The sequence below is a fragment of the Salmo salar genome, chromosome 17, assembly GCF_965601325.2.
Source record: "Salmo salar chromosome 17, fSalSal1, whole genome shotgun sequence".
Taxonomy (NCBI): domain Eukaryota; kingdom Metazoa; phylum Chordata; class Actinopteri; order Salmoniformes; family Salmonidae; genus Salmo; species Salmo salar.
This window is the reverse complement of record NC_138307.1, coordinates 85,371,391-85,386,061: the sequence shown is the minus strand read 5'-3', so window position 1 is coordinate 85,386,061 and position 14,671 is coordinate 85,371,391. Positions and strand designations below refer to the sequence as shown.

General features: G+C 42.2%; 1 protein-coding gene across 3 annotated transcripts in view; it reads right to left on the bottom strand.

Moving 5' to 3' along the window:
* Positions 1–14,209, bottom strand: part of LOC106609840 (CCR4-NOT transcription complex subunit 4) — a 64,882-nt gene extending 50,673 nt beyond the window's left edge. For 2 of the 3 annotated variants that reach the window (XM_082964301.1, XM_082964302.1), the window contains exon 1: positions 13,984–14,209. The gene's annotated coding sequence lies outside the window, so the exon portion shown is untranslated. The remainder of the gene's footprint in view (positions 1–13,983) is intronic. The other variant, XM_082964303.1, reaches the window with a different exon arrangement.
* Positions 14,210–14,671: the final 462 nt, after the last annotated feature.

Sequence of the window (14,671 nt, the reverse complement as noted above, 5' to 3'; positions counted from 1 at the left end):
TCCACCAAACTTTACAGTTGGCACTATGTATTCGGGCAGGTAGTGTTCTCCTGGTATCTGCCAAACCCAGATTAGTCCGTCGGACTGCCAGACGGTGAAGCAGGATTCATCACTCCAGAGAACTATGTGCTTGATTTTATACACTTGTTAGCAATGGCAGTGGCTGAATTAGCTGAATCCACTCATTTGAAGGGGTGTCCACATACTTTTCTATGTACATTGTAGGCCTAAAGGTCTAGGAAAATAACCAATTTCACTCAATGTTTCATGCTAACAGATGCATTTTATATTTCCAGGGCAACATACTGGTAAGCAAAGCCTTCGCTGTTTTCTCCTCAAGTTTTAAATACTTTTTTACAAAACAATGGTCTCTTGAGGATGCTTTAGGCTGACACCTGGGCCTGCATGACTATCAACAAGTGTCCTGGTGCAAAGACCTGGTGACACTGACCAAGGTTCTCCTCAGGCTCCATCTTATTCTGGTTCTCACAGAGAGAGAATGTCTCCTCAGACTGCATTCTGTCCTGGTTCTCACAGAGAGAGAATGTCTCCTCAGGCTGCATTCTGTCCTGGTTCTCACAGAGAGAGAATGCTCCTCAGGCTGCATTCTGTCCTGGTTCTCACAGAGAGAGAATGTCTCTTCAGGCTGCATTCTGTCCTGGTTCTCACAGAGAGAGAATGTCTCCTCAGGCTGCATTCTGTCCTGGTTCTCACAGAGAGAGAATGTCTCCTCAGGCTGCATTCTGTCCTGGTTCTCACAGAGAGAGAATGTCTCCTCAGGCTGCATTCTGTCCTGGTTCTCACAGAGAGAGAATGTCTCCTCAGGCTGCATTCTGTCCTGGTTCTCACAGAGAGAGAATGTCTCCTCAGGCTGCATTCTGTCCTGGTTCTCACAGAGAGAGAATGTCTCCTCAGGCTGCATTCTGTCCTGGTTCTCACAGAGAGAGAATGTCTCCTCAGGCTGCATTCTGTCCTGGTTCTCACAGAGAGAGAATGTCTCCTCAGGCTGCATTCTGTCCTGGTTCTCACAGAGAGAGAATGTCTCCTCAGGCTGCATTCTGTCCTGGTTCTCACAGAGAGAGAATGTCTCCTCAGGCTGCATTCTGTCCTGGTTCTCACAGAGAGAGAATGTCTCCTCAGGCTGCATTCTGTCCTGGTTCTCACAGAGAGAGAATGTCTCCTCAGGCTGCATTCTGTCCTGGTTCTCACAGAGAGAGAATGTCTCCTCAGGCTGCATTCTGTCCTGGTTCTCACAGAGAGAGAATGTCTCCTCAGGCTGCATTCTGTCCTGGTTCTCACAGAGAGAGAATGTCTCTTCAGGCTGCATTCTGTCCTGGTTCTCACAGAGAGAGAATGTCTCCTCAGGCTGCATTCTGTCCTGGTTCTCACAGAGAGAGAATGTCTCCTCAGGCTGCATTCTGTCCTGGTTCTCACAGAGAGAGAATGTCTCCTCAGGCTGCATTCTGTCCTGGTTCTCACAGAGAGAGAATGTCTCCTCAGGCTGCATTCTGTCCTGGTTCTCACAGAGAGAGAATGTCTCTTCAGGCTGCATTCTGTCCTGGTTCTCACAGAGAGAGAATGTCTCTTCAGGCTGCATTCTGTCCTGGTTCTCACAGAGAGAGAATGTCTCCTCAGGCTGCATTCTGTCCTGGTTCTCACAGAGAGAGAATGTCTCCTCAGGCTGCATTCTGTCCTGGTTCTCACAGAGAGAGAATGTCTCTTCAGGCTCCATCTTATTCTGGTTCTCACAGAGAGAGACTGGTCTGCTAAAACACATCCTTGTAGACATTACATATATATATGCCTTTTCTCAATTGGGTTAGCTAAACTCCTGCATCCTCTTCTCAGTCCTCACTTCCTTTTGACAAAGGTAGAAAATAATCAAGGAGAGGCGGCGAGGAGAGGGAGAACGGACAAAAATACCTGGGCTAGGGCTAGGGCCCACAGACCTGGGCTAGGGCCCACAGACCTGGGCTAGGGCCCACAGACCTGGGCTAGGGCCCACAGACCTGGGCTAGGACCCACAGACCTGGGCTAGGGCCCACAGACCTGGGCTAGGGCCCACAGACCTGGGCTAGGGCCTACAGACCTGGGCTAGGACCCACAGACCTGGGCTAGGACCCACAGACCTGGGCTACGGCCCACAGACCTGGGCTAGGACCCACAGACCTGGGCTAGGACCCACAGACCTGGGCTAGGGCCTACAGACCTGGGGTTGGCAGCCAAGGATGTATGTGAAACAATGGCATGGTATTCCTACTGTATCTCACATAGCCTGGTTGGCTTCATGTCTTTCTGTTGTTCCTTCACTATATACTGTCTATAGAATAGCCTGGTTGGCTTCATGTCTTTCTGTTGTTCCTTCACTATATACTGTCTATAGAATAGCCTGGTTGGCTTCATGTCTTTCTGTTGTTCCTTCACTATATACTGTCTATAGAATAGCCTGGTTGGCTTCATGTCTTTCTGTTGTTCCTTCACTATATACTGTCTATAGAATAGCCTGGTTGGCTTCATGTCTTTCTGTTGTTCCTTCACTATATACTGTCTATAGAATAGCCTGGTTGGCTTCATGTCTTTCTGTTGTTCCGTCACTATATACTGTCTATAGAATAGCCTGGTTGGCTTCATGTCTTTCTGTTGTTCCGTCACTATATACTGTCTATAGAATAGCCTGGTTGGCTTCATGTCTTTCTGTTGTTCCGTCACTATATACTGTCTATAGAATAGCCTGGTTGGCTTCATGTCTTTCTGTTGTTCCTTCACTATATACTGTCTATAGAATAGCCTGGTTGGCTTCATGTCTTTCTGTTGTTCCTTCACTATATACTGTCTATAGAATAGCCTGGTTGGCTTCATGTCTTTCTGTTGTTCCTTCACTATATACTGTCTATAGAATAGCCTGGTTGGCTTCATGTCTTTCTGTTGTTCCTTCACTATATACTGTCTATAGAATAGCCTGGTTGGCTTCATGTCTTTCTGTTGTTCCTTCACTATATACTGTCTATAGAATAGCCTGGTTGGCTTCATGTCTTTCTGTTGTTCCTTCACTATATACTGTCTATAGAATAGCCTGGTTGGCTTCATGTCTTTCTGTTGTTCCTTCACTATATACTGTCTATAGAATAGCCTGGTTGGCTTCATGTCTTTCTGTTGTTCCTTCACTATATACTGTCTATAGAATAGCCTGGTTGGCTTCATGTCTTTCTGTTGTTCCTTCACTATATACTGTCTATAGAATAGCCTGGTTGGCTTCATGTCTTTCTGTTGTTCCTTCACTATATACTGTCTATAGAATAGCCTGGTTGGCTTCATGTCTTTCTGTTGTTCCTTCACTATATACTGTCTATAGAATAGCCTGGTTGGCTTCATGTCTTTCTGTTGTTCCTTCACTATATACTGTCTATAGAATAGCCTGGTTGGCTTCATGTCTTTCTGTTGTTCCTTCACTATATACTGTCTATAGAATAGCCTGGTTGGCTTCATGTCTTTCTGTTGTTCCTTCACTATATACTGTCTATAGAATAGCCTGGTTGGCTTCATGTCTTTCTGTTGTTCCTTCACTATATACTGTCTATAGAATAGCCTGGTTGGCTTCATGTCTTTCTGTTGTTCCTTCACTATATACTGTCTATAGAATAGCCTGGTTGGCTTCATGTCTTTCTGTTGTTCCTTCACTATATACTGTCTATAGAATAGCCTGGTTGGCTTCATGTCTTTCTGTTGTTCCTTCACTATATACTGTCTATAGAATAGCCTGGTTGGCTTCATGTCTTTCTGTTGTTCCTTCACTATATACTGTCTATAGAATAGCCTGGTTGGCTTCATGTCTTTCTGTTGTTCCTTCACTATATACTGTCTATAGAATAGCCTGGTTGGCTTCATGTCTTTCTGTTGTTCCTTCACTATATACTGTCTATAGAATAGCCTGGTTGGCTTCATGTCTTTCTGTTGTTCCTTCACTATATACTGTCTATAGAATAGCCTGGTTGGCTTCATGTCTTTCTGTTGTTCCTTCACTATATACTGTCTATAGAATAGCCTGGTTGGCTTCATGTCTTTCTGTTGTTCCTTCACTATATACTGTCTATAGAATAGCCTGGTTGGCTTCATGTCTTTCTGTTGTTCCTTCACTATATACTGTCTATAGAATAGCCTGGTTGGCTTCATGTCTTTCTGTTGTTCCTTCACTATATACTGTCTATAGAATAGCCTGGTTGGCTTCATGTCTTTCTGTTGTTCCTTCACTATATACTGTCTATAGAATAGCCTGGTTGGCTTCATGTCTTTCTGTTGTTCCTTCACTATATACTGTCTATAGAATAGCCTGGTTGGCTTCATGTCTTTCTGTTGTTCCTTCACTATATACTGTCTATAGAATAGCCTGGTTGGCTTCATGTCTTTCTGTTGTTCCTTCACTATATACTGTCTATAGAATAGCCTGGTTGGCTTCATGTCTTTCTGTTGTTCCTTCACTATATACTGTCTATAGAATAGCCTGGTTGGCTTCATGTCTTTCTGTTGTTCCTTCACTATATACTGTCTATAGAATAGCCTGGTTGGCTTCATGTCTTTCTGTTGTTCCTTCACTATATACTGTCTATAGAATAGCCTGGTTGGCTTCATGTCTTTCTGTTGTTCCTTCACTATATACTGTCTATAGAATAGCCTGGTTGGCTTCATGTCTTTCTGTTGTTCCTTCACTATATACTGTCTATAGAATAGCCTGGTTGGCTTCATGTCTTTCTGTTGTTCCTTCACTATATACTGTCTATAGAATAGCCTGGTTGGCTTCATGTCTTTCTGTTGTTCCTTCACTATATACTGTCTATAGAATAGCCTGGTTGGCTTCATGTCTTTCTGTTGTTCCTTCACTATATACTGTCTATAGAATAGCCTGGTTGGCTTCATGTCTTTCTGTTGTTCCTTCACTATATACTGTCTATAGAATAGCCTGGTTGGCTTCATGTCTTTCTGTTGTTCCTTCACTATATACTGTCTATAGAATAGCCTGGTTGGCTTCATGTCTTTCTGTTGTTCCTTCACTATATACTGTCTATAGAATAGCCTGGTTGGCTTCATGTCTTTCTGTTGTTCCTTCACTATATACTGTCTATAGAATAGCCTGGTTGGCTTCATGTCTTTCTGTTGTTCCTTCACTATATACTGTCTATAGAATAGCCTGGTTGGCTTCATGTCTTTCTGTTGTTCCTTCACTATATACTGTCTATAGAATAGCCTGGTTGGCTTCATGTCTTTCTGTTGTTCCTTCACTATATACTGTCTATAGAATAGCCTGGTTGGCTTCATGTCTTTCTGTTGTTCCTTCACTATATACTGTCTATAGAATAGCCTGGTTGGCTTCATGTCTTTCTGTTGTTCCTTCACTATATACTGTCTATAGAATAGCCTGGTTGGCTTAATGTCTTTCTGTTGTTCCTTCACTATATACTGTCTATAGAATAGGCTGGTTGGCTTCATGTCTTTCTGTTGTTCCTTCACTATATACTGTCTATAGAATAGCCTGGTTGGCTTCATGTCTTTCTGTTGTTCCTTCACTATATACTGTCTATAGAATAGCCTGGTTGGCTTCATGTCTTTCTGTTGTTCCTTCACTATATACTGTCTATAGAATAGCCTGGTTGGCTTCATGTCTTTCTGTTGTTCCTTCACTATATACTGTCTATAGAATAGCCTGGTTGGCTTCATGTCTTTCTGTTGTTCCTTCACTATATACTGTCTATAGAATAGCCTGGTTGGCTTCATGTCTTTCTGTTGTTCCTTCACTATATACTGTCTATAGAATAGCCTGGTTGGCTTCATGTCTTTCTGTTGTTCCTTCACTATATACTGTCTATAGAATAGCCTGGTTGGCTTCATGTCTTTCTGTTGTTCCTTCACTATATACTGTCTATAGAATAGCCTGGTTGGCTTCATGTCTTTCTGTTGTTCCTTCACTATATACTGTCTATAGAATAGCCTGGTTGGCTTCATGTCTTTCTGTTGTTCCTTCACTATATACTGTCTATAGAATAGCCTGGTTGGCTTCATGTCTTTCTGTTGTTCCTTCACTATATACTGTCTATAGAATAGCCTGGTTGGCTTCATGTCTTTCTGTTGTTCCTTCACTATATACTGTCTATAGAATAGCCTGGTTGGCTTCATGTCTTTCTGTTGTTCCTTCACTATATACTGTCTATAGAATAGCCTGGTTGGCTTCATGTCTTTCTGTTGTTCCTTCACTATATACTGTCTATAGAATAGCCTGGTTGGCTTCATGTCTTTCTGTTGTTCCTTCACTATATACTGTCTATAGAATAGCCTGGTTGGCTTCATGTCTTTCTGTTGTTCCTTCACTATATACTGTCTATAGAATAGCCTGGTTGGCTTCATGTCTTTCTGTTGTTCCTTCACTATATACTGTCTATAGAATAGCCTGGTTGGCTTCATGTCTTTCTGTTGTTCCTTCACTATATACTGTCTATAGAATAGCCTGGTTGGCTTCATGTCTTTCTGTTGTTCCTTCACTATATACTGTCTATAGAATAGCCTGGTTGGCTTCATGTCTTTCTGTTGTTCCTTCACTATATACTGTCTATAGAATAGCCTGGTTGGCTTCATGTCTTTCTGTTGTTCCTTCACTATATACTGTCTATAGAATAGCCTGGTTGGCTTCATGTCTTTCTGTTGTTCCTTCACTATATACTGTCTATAGAATAGCCTGGTTGGCTTCATGTCTTTCTGTTGTTCCTTCACTATATACTGTCTATAGAATAGCCTGGTTGGCTTCATGTCTTTCTGTTGTTCCTTCACTATATACTGTCTATAGAATAGCCTGGTTGGCTTCATGTCTTTCTGTTGTTCCTTCACTATATACTGTCTATAGAATAGCCTGGTTGGCTTCATGTCTTTCTGTTGTTCCTTCACTATATACTGTCTATAGAATAGCCTGGTTGGCTTCATGTCTTTCTGTTGTTCCTTCACTATATACTGTCTATAGAATAGCCTGGTTGGCTTCATGTCTTTCTGTTGTTCCTTCACTATATACTGTCTATAGAATAGCCTGGTTGGCTTCATGTCTTTCTGTTGTTCCTTCACTATATACTGTCTATAGAATAGCCTGGTTGGCTTCATGTCTTTCTGTTGTTCCTTCACTATATACTGTCTATAGAATAGCCTGGTTGGCTTCATGTCTTTCTGTTGTTCCTTCACTATATACTGTCTATAGAATAGCCTGGTTGGCTTCATGTCTTTCTGTTGTTCCTTCACTATATACTGTCTATAGAATAGCCTGGTTGGCTTCATGTCTTTCTGTTGTTCCTTCACTATATACTGTCTATAGAATAGCCTGGTTGGCTTCATGTCTTTCTGTTGTTCCTTCACTATATACTGTCTATAGAATAGCCTGGTTGGCTTCATGTCTTTCTGTTGTTCCTTCACTATATACTGTCTATAGAATAGCCTGGTTGGCTTCATGTCTTTCTGTTGTTCCTTCACTATATACTGTCTATAGAATAGCCTGGTTGGCTTCATGTCTTTCTGTTGTTCCTTCACTATATACTGTCTATAGAATAGCCTGGTTGGCTTCATGTCTTTCTGTTGTTCCTTCACTATATACTGTCTATAGAATAGCCTGGTTGGCTTCATGTCTTTCTGTTGTTCCTTCACTATATACTGTCTATAGAATAGCCTGGTTGGCTTCATGTCTTTCTGTTGTTCCTTCACTATATACTGTCTATAGAATAGCCTGGTTGGCTTCATGTCTTTCTGTTGTTCCTTCACTATATACTGTCTATAGAATAGCCTGGTTGGCTTCATGTCTTTCTGTTGTTCCTTCACTATATACTGTCTATAGAATAGCCTGGTTGGCTTCATGTCTTTCTGTTGTTCCTTCACTATATACTGTCTATAGAATAGCCTGGTTGGCTTCATGTCTTTCTGTTGTTCCTTCACTATATACTGTCTATAGAATAGCCTGGTTGGCTTCATGTCTTTCTGTTGTTCCTTCACTATATACTGTCTATAGAATAGCCTGGTTGGCTTCATGTCTTTCTGTTGTTCCTTCACTATATACTGTCTATAGAATAGCCTGGTTGGCTTCATGTCTTTCTGTTGTTCCTTCACTATATACTGTCTATAGAATAGCCTGGTTGGCTTCATGTCTTTCTGTTGTTCCTTCACTATATACTGTCTATAGAATAGCCTGGTTGGCTTCATGTCTTTCTGTTGTTCCTTCACTATATACTGTCTATAGAATAGCCTGGTTGGCTTCATGTCTTTCTGTTGTTCCTTCACTATATACTGTCTATAGAATAGCCTGGTTGGCTTCATGTCTTTCTGTTGTTCCTTCACTATATACTGTCTATAGAATAGCCTGGTTGGCTTCATGTCTTTCTGTTGTTCCTTCACTATATACTGTCTATAGAATAGCCTGGTTGGCTTCATGTCTTTCTGTTGTTCCTTCACTATATACTGTCTATAGAATAGCCTGGTTGGCTTCATGTCTTTCTGTTGTTCCTTCACTATATACTGTCTATAGAATAGCCTGGTTGGCTTCATGTCTTTCTGTTGTTCCTTCACTATATACTGTCTATAGAATAGCCTGGTTGGCTTCATGTCTTTCTGTTGTTCCTTCACTATATACTGTCTATAGAATAGCCTGGTTGGCTTCATGTCTTTCTGTTGTTCCTTCACTATATACTGTCTATAGAATAGCCTGGTTGGCTTCATGTCTTTCTGTTGTTCCTTCACTATATACTGTCTATAGAATAGCCTGGTTGGCTTCATGTCTTTCTGTTGTTCCTTCACTATATACTGTCTATAGAATAGCCTGGTTGGCTTCATGTCTTTCTGTTGTTCCTTCACTATATACTGTCTATAGAATAGCCTGGTTGGCTTCATGTCTTTCTGTTGTTCCTTCACTATATACTGTCTATAGAATAGCCTGGTTGGCTTCATGTCTTTCTGTTGTTCCTTCACTATATACTGTCTATAGAATAGCCTGGTTGGCTTCATGTCTTTCTGTTGTTCCTTCACTATATACTGTCTATAGAATAGCCTGGTTGGCTTCATGTCTTTCTGTTGTTCCTTCACTATATACTGTCTATAGAATAGCCTGGTTGGCTTCATGTCTTTCTGTTGTTCCTTCACTATATACTGTCTATAGAATAGCCTGGTTGGCTTCATGTCTTTCTGTTGTTCCTTCACTATATACTGTCTATAGAATAGCCTGGTTGGCTTCATGTCTTTCTGTTGTTCCTTCACTATATACTGTCTATAGAATAGCCTGGTTGGCTTCATGTCTTTCTGTTGTTCCTTCACTATATACTGTCTATAGAATAGCCTGGTTGGCTTCATGTCTTTCTGTTGTTCCTTCACTATATACTGTCTATAGAATAGCCTGGTTGGCTTCATGTCTTTCTGTTGTTCCTTCACTATATACTGTCTATAGAATAGCCTGGTTGGCTTCATGTCTTTCTGTTGTTCCTTCACTATATACTGTCTATAGAATAGCCTGGTTGGCTTCATGTCTTTCTGTTGTTCCTTCACTATATACTGTCTATAGAATAGCCTGGTTGGCTTCATGTCTTTCTGTTGTTCCTTCACTATATACTGTCTATAGAATAGCCTGGTTGGCTTCATGTCTTTCTGTTGTTCCTTCACTATATACTGTCTATAGAATAGCCTGGTTGGCTTCATGTCTTTCTGTTGTTCCTTCACTATATACTGTCTATAGAATAGCCTGGTTGGCTTCATGTCTTTCTGTTGTTCCTTCACTATATACTGTCTATAGAATAGCCTGGTTGGCTTCATGTCTTTCTGTTCCTTGTCTATAGGAGGTAGGCCTGGGTAGTGTTCATTAGGCACCAAACTAAAGAAAACGGACCTGGGAGGGACTACCTGAAACTTATAAGAAATGCTTGTTTTCCTTTTTCCGTTGCTGTGCACTAATGAATGTGACCCAGGGGTTCAGCCAGTGTAGGTGGCTGTAGTTCTGTCTCACTAGGGGCAGGGGAGAGGCCAGAGAAAGAGAGCGACACACACACACACACACACACACACACAGTAGAGGAAGGGAGAGTCTAAAAATACCCTGTCCCATCCCTAGCATGGAGAGAGGAGGAGCCAGATCACTGGTCCTCTCTTTAAAGGGAAGTGGTGAAGGGAAGCATGGTGCTCTTCGACCCCTCTCCAGCCCCTCCCCTTCTTCTCCTGCCTGCTCTACATGTAAGGCCATCAGCCCTTCCTGGGGCCGGCCCCCGTGTTACAGCCCAAATGGAGCCCTATTCCCTTTATAGTGCACTACTTTTCACCAGGGTCCATAGGGCTCTGGTCTAAAGTAGTGCACTATATAGGGAATAGAGCTCTGGTCTAAAGTAGTGCACTATATAGGGAATAGGGCTCTGGTCTAAAGTAGTGTACTATATAGGGAATAGGGCTCTGGTCTAAAGTAATGCACTATATAGGGAATAGGGCTCTGGTCTAAAGTAGTGCACTATATAGGGAATAGGGCTCTGGTGTAAAGTAGTGCACTATATAGGGAATAGGGCTCTGGTCTAAAGTAATGCACTATATAGGGAATAGGGCTCTGGTCTAAAGTAGTGTACTATATAGGGAATAGGGCTCTGGTGTAAAGTAGTGCACTATATAGGGAATAGGGCTCTGGTCTATAGTAGTGTACTATATAGGGAATAGGGCTCTGGTCTAAAGTAATGCACAATATAGGGAATAGGGCTCTGGTCTAAAGTAGTGCACTATATAGGGAATAGGGCTCTGGTCTAAAGTAGTGTACTATATAGGGAATAGGGCTCTGGTGTAAAGTAGTGCACTATAAAAGGGAATAGGGTGCCATTTAGGGGACAGCCCCACTGGACACAGGCCAGAGGTGGGGTATCCGAGTGGGCCCTACCCTGACTGGATGGCTGACAGGCCTGTAGAGTGGAGCTCGTCTGACTCAACCTCCTGCATGTGTCTAGTATGAAATTAGAAACAGCCACGGATGTATTTTAGCCTCCCAGTTAAGTTACTGTCCAGTGTTGAGACTCGGGCTGAGGTTTCCCATGATGCAGTCATGGTAGGATCTGTCTGTCTGGCTACGGAGGGAACCACCCACAGTGGTCGTTCCTACCAGGCGGCGTAGAGAGGAGCTGTGTCTGCACCATATACTCTCACTACTGGTGTCCCCCAGGGCTTCGTTCTAGGCCCTCTCCTCTCTATAGACCAAGTCACTCTGCTCCTCACATGGTCTCTCCGATCATTGCTGTGTTGACACTTCACTACTCTTCTATATTTAAATCAACATTTACATTTTTATAATTATTTCTCTCAAAGACTTTTGTATATTGTCCCATACAATAATCTGTACTCTTTACTTTTGTGCCAAAAAAAATTGAAAAATATTTTAGGGACCCCATTGCAGTTTCCCTGCGACAAAAGTAGGGGTCGCCACCCCACCTTTGAATACCACTGCTCTATACCATCAGTAGAGTGACATACCACTGCTCTATAACATCAGCAGAGTGACATACCACTGCTCTATAACATCAGTAGAGTGACATACCACTGCTCTATAACATCAGTAGAGTGACATAGCACTGCTCTATAACATCAGTAGAGTGACATACCACTGCTCTATAACATCAGACTTTTCCTCACACAGGAAGTGGCGCAGGTCCTAACCCAGGTACTTGTCATCTCCAGTCTAGACTGCTGTAACTCTGTTGTCTGGGCTCCCCGATGAGCCATCAAAAAAAAACTTGCAACTTATCCAGAATTTTTATTTTACCTTTATTTAACTAGGCAAGTCAGTTTAGAACAAGTTCTTATTTACAATGAAGGCCTAGGAACAGTGGGTTAACTGCCTTTGTCCAGGGGCAGAACAACAGATTTTTACCTTGTCAGCTCAGGGATTCGATCCAGCAACCTTTCAGGTTACTGGCACAACGCTCTAACCACTAGGCTACCTGCCACCCCACAATGAATGACACAGCCCGCCTGGTCTTTCAACATTCCTAAATTCTCCCACGTCACCTCGCTCCTCAGCACACTCCACTGGCTTCCAGTCGAAATTCGCATCATCTTCAAGACCATGGTGCTCGCCTACGGAGGAGCAAGGGGAACTGCCCCTCCCTACCGTCGGGCTATGCTCAAACCCTACACCCCAACCCGAGCACTCGGTCCTGCCACCCCTGGTCTCTTGAGGCCTCCCAACTAGGGCTGGGAAATATAGACTAAAAATCATATCTTGCTTCTTTCAAATTTATGGGCGATTGTGGGGGTATGCATGTCCGAGCTGTGTGCTAGTCGTTTAAAAACAGACAGCTCGGTGCTTTCAACATGTCAATAACTCTCACAAATACAAGTAGTGATGAAGTCAATCTCTCCTCTACTTTAAGCCTGGAGAGATTGACAAGCATATTATTAATGTTTGCTCTCTGTCTACATCCGAGTGCCAGCCGTGCTGCCCTGTTCTGAGCCAAATGCAATTTTCCAAACCATGGAGGATTAGGGCCTTGTAAAATACCGCCATGCAGAGAACATGGACAAAATCCAAACATGAAAACGGAATTGAACAATATTCAGTAAAGTTTATCATAAGACATGAACAGAATGCTTCAGTGATTCGTATTTCCTGCAACTTTCTAAACAGGCAACGAGATCCCCTGTGTGTGTATGTGCCTGTCTACCACTTTGTGTAGAATTTAGCAAAAATGCTAATAAAAACTGTCTCCTGGTAGATGGAAAGGCTTTCCCAAAAACTTTCTCAATTAAATGTTAACTACAAAGTAGCCTATGCTTACCTGACAATGATTATCTTTATTATTTACAAACTCTACCATCATGTGCGCTACAAAAACACTGCTAAACAACAGCCTCGCTAGGAGCACGTTAAAGGGTAACTACACCCCAAAATATCTAACTGTTTTAAAGTCACCATTGGCCTCATGGTGAATCCCTGAGCGGTTTCCTTCCTCTCCGGCAACTTAGTTAGTAAGGATGTCTGTATCTTTGTCGTGACTGGGTGTATTGATACACCATCCAAATTGAAATTAATAACTTCACCATGCTCAAAGGGATATTCAATGTCTTTTTTTTAACCATCTATCTAGCTTGCTGGTCTTTTTGGCTGAATCTGTGTTTGAAATTCACTGCTAGACTGCAGAACCTTAAAGATAATTGTATGTGTGGGGTACAGAGATGATGTAGTCGTTCAAAAATCATGTTAAACACTATTGCACACAGGGAGTTCATGCAATTTTTACTCCTTAACTCAATACCATTGTAATACATTTGGAAAGACTTCAAAAAACATATTTCCACTTTAACATTACTATACGGAGTATTGTGTGTAGGCCAGTGACAAACTCATTTTAAATTCAGGCTGTAACAACAAAATGTGATAAAACTAAAGTGGTGTGAAAAGTTTAAAGGCACTGTATTTGACAGATGCTTTACACTTTTTTTTAAAAAGCCGGTCAAGTGACGCGAATGTAGCTAACTTGCTAGCGCTAGCGGATGAAGCTAGCAACTCTCGGTAGGCTAGCTAGACAGACAACCCAAGAATAATAAACAAAATTGAATACTTATGACATTATAAAAAAAATATATATTTTCATATTTTAAACAAGAACACTACACTACTTTCAGCGGTATAAACACGTTTCAAACGAGAAAGAAGTGTCAGGTTTGCTATCTGTTAGCTAACTTGGTTTAGCATTAGCAGAAAAGGAAAACCGTTCAACATTGACAGTGCGGCCTATCCCTTCCCGGCAAAGCCTGCGACTCTCCTACTCAGATTACCTCCAAGACCTGCAAGCATTTTTGGGCGAACCTTTTGACTTTTCCACTGCTCTTATAACATGAACTTCGAAGACAGGGGTAGGATATTTGTGAATGATGGGTTTGTACTCCATCCCCATTTACTTTTGTAATCATTTGCAAGCAATCTGGCGCTAGTTTCAGGCGAGAGTTTGAGTTACTCACCCTGTCTATTTTGCTGGGATTTCTCTCCAGGGGATATCCAGACCAAACTGGGGCAGGGATTGATTATATTTCTGAGCTGGCAACTTTATTTCAGTCAGCGTTAATATTAAATTGTAGTTGTATTTCTTGAGAAAACGCCTTTCTTTTTCTTTTCAGCCTCTGTGTAATGAAAGCGGTACCTTCTCTTCTTCTTCGTGTGGTCTGACAGACTAGAGGCTTTGTTGCGTATTACTGCCATTCACAGGTCGGAGTGTGAATTGCACATTTTGTTCAAATCAAATCAAATTGTATTGGTAAACATATTTAGCAGATGTTATTGCATGTGTAGCGAAATGCTTGTGTTCCTAGCTCCAGAAGTGCAGTAGTATCCACTTCACAAAAAAGGGAAAAGGGGAATGGGATTTATTTATTTTTTAATTGCACCACAATCTAACCCTACCACAGGAGGCTGGTGAGGGGAGGATGACTCATAATAATGGCTGGAACGGAGCGGACGCAGTGGCATCAAATACATGGAAACCATGGAAACCATTCCACATCAGCCGTTACCACGAGCTCGTCCTCCCCAATTAAGGTGCCACCAACCACCTGTCAACCCTACATATACTCCACTGTCCCCAACAAGCCCACCACCGCTTCCCACTACTTTGGCCCTACCAGATCCTACAACAGGGTTTCGGCCTGGGGG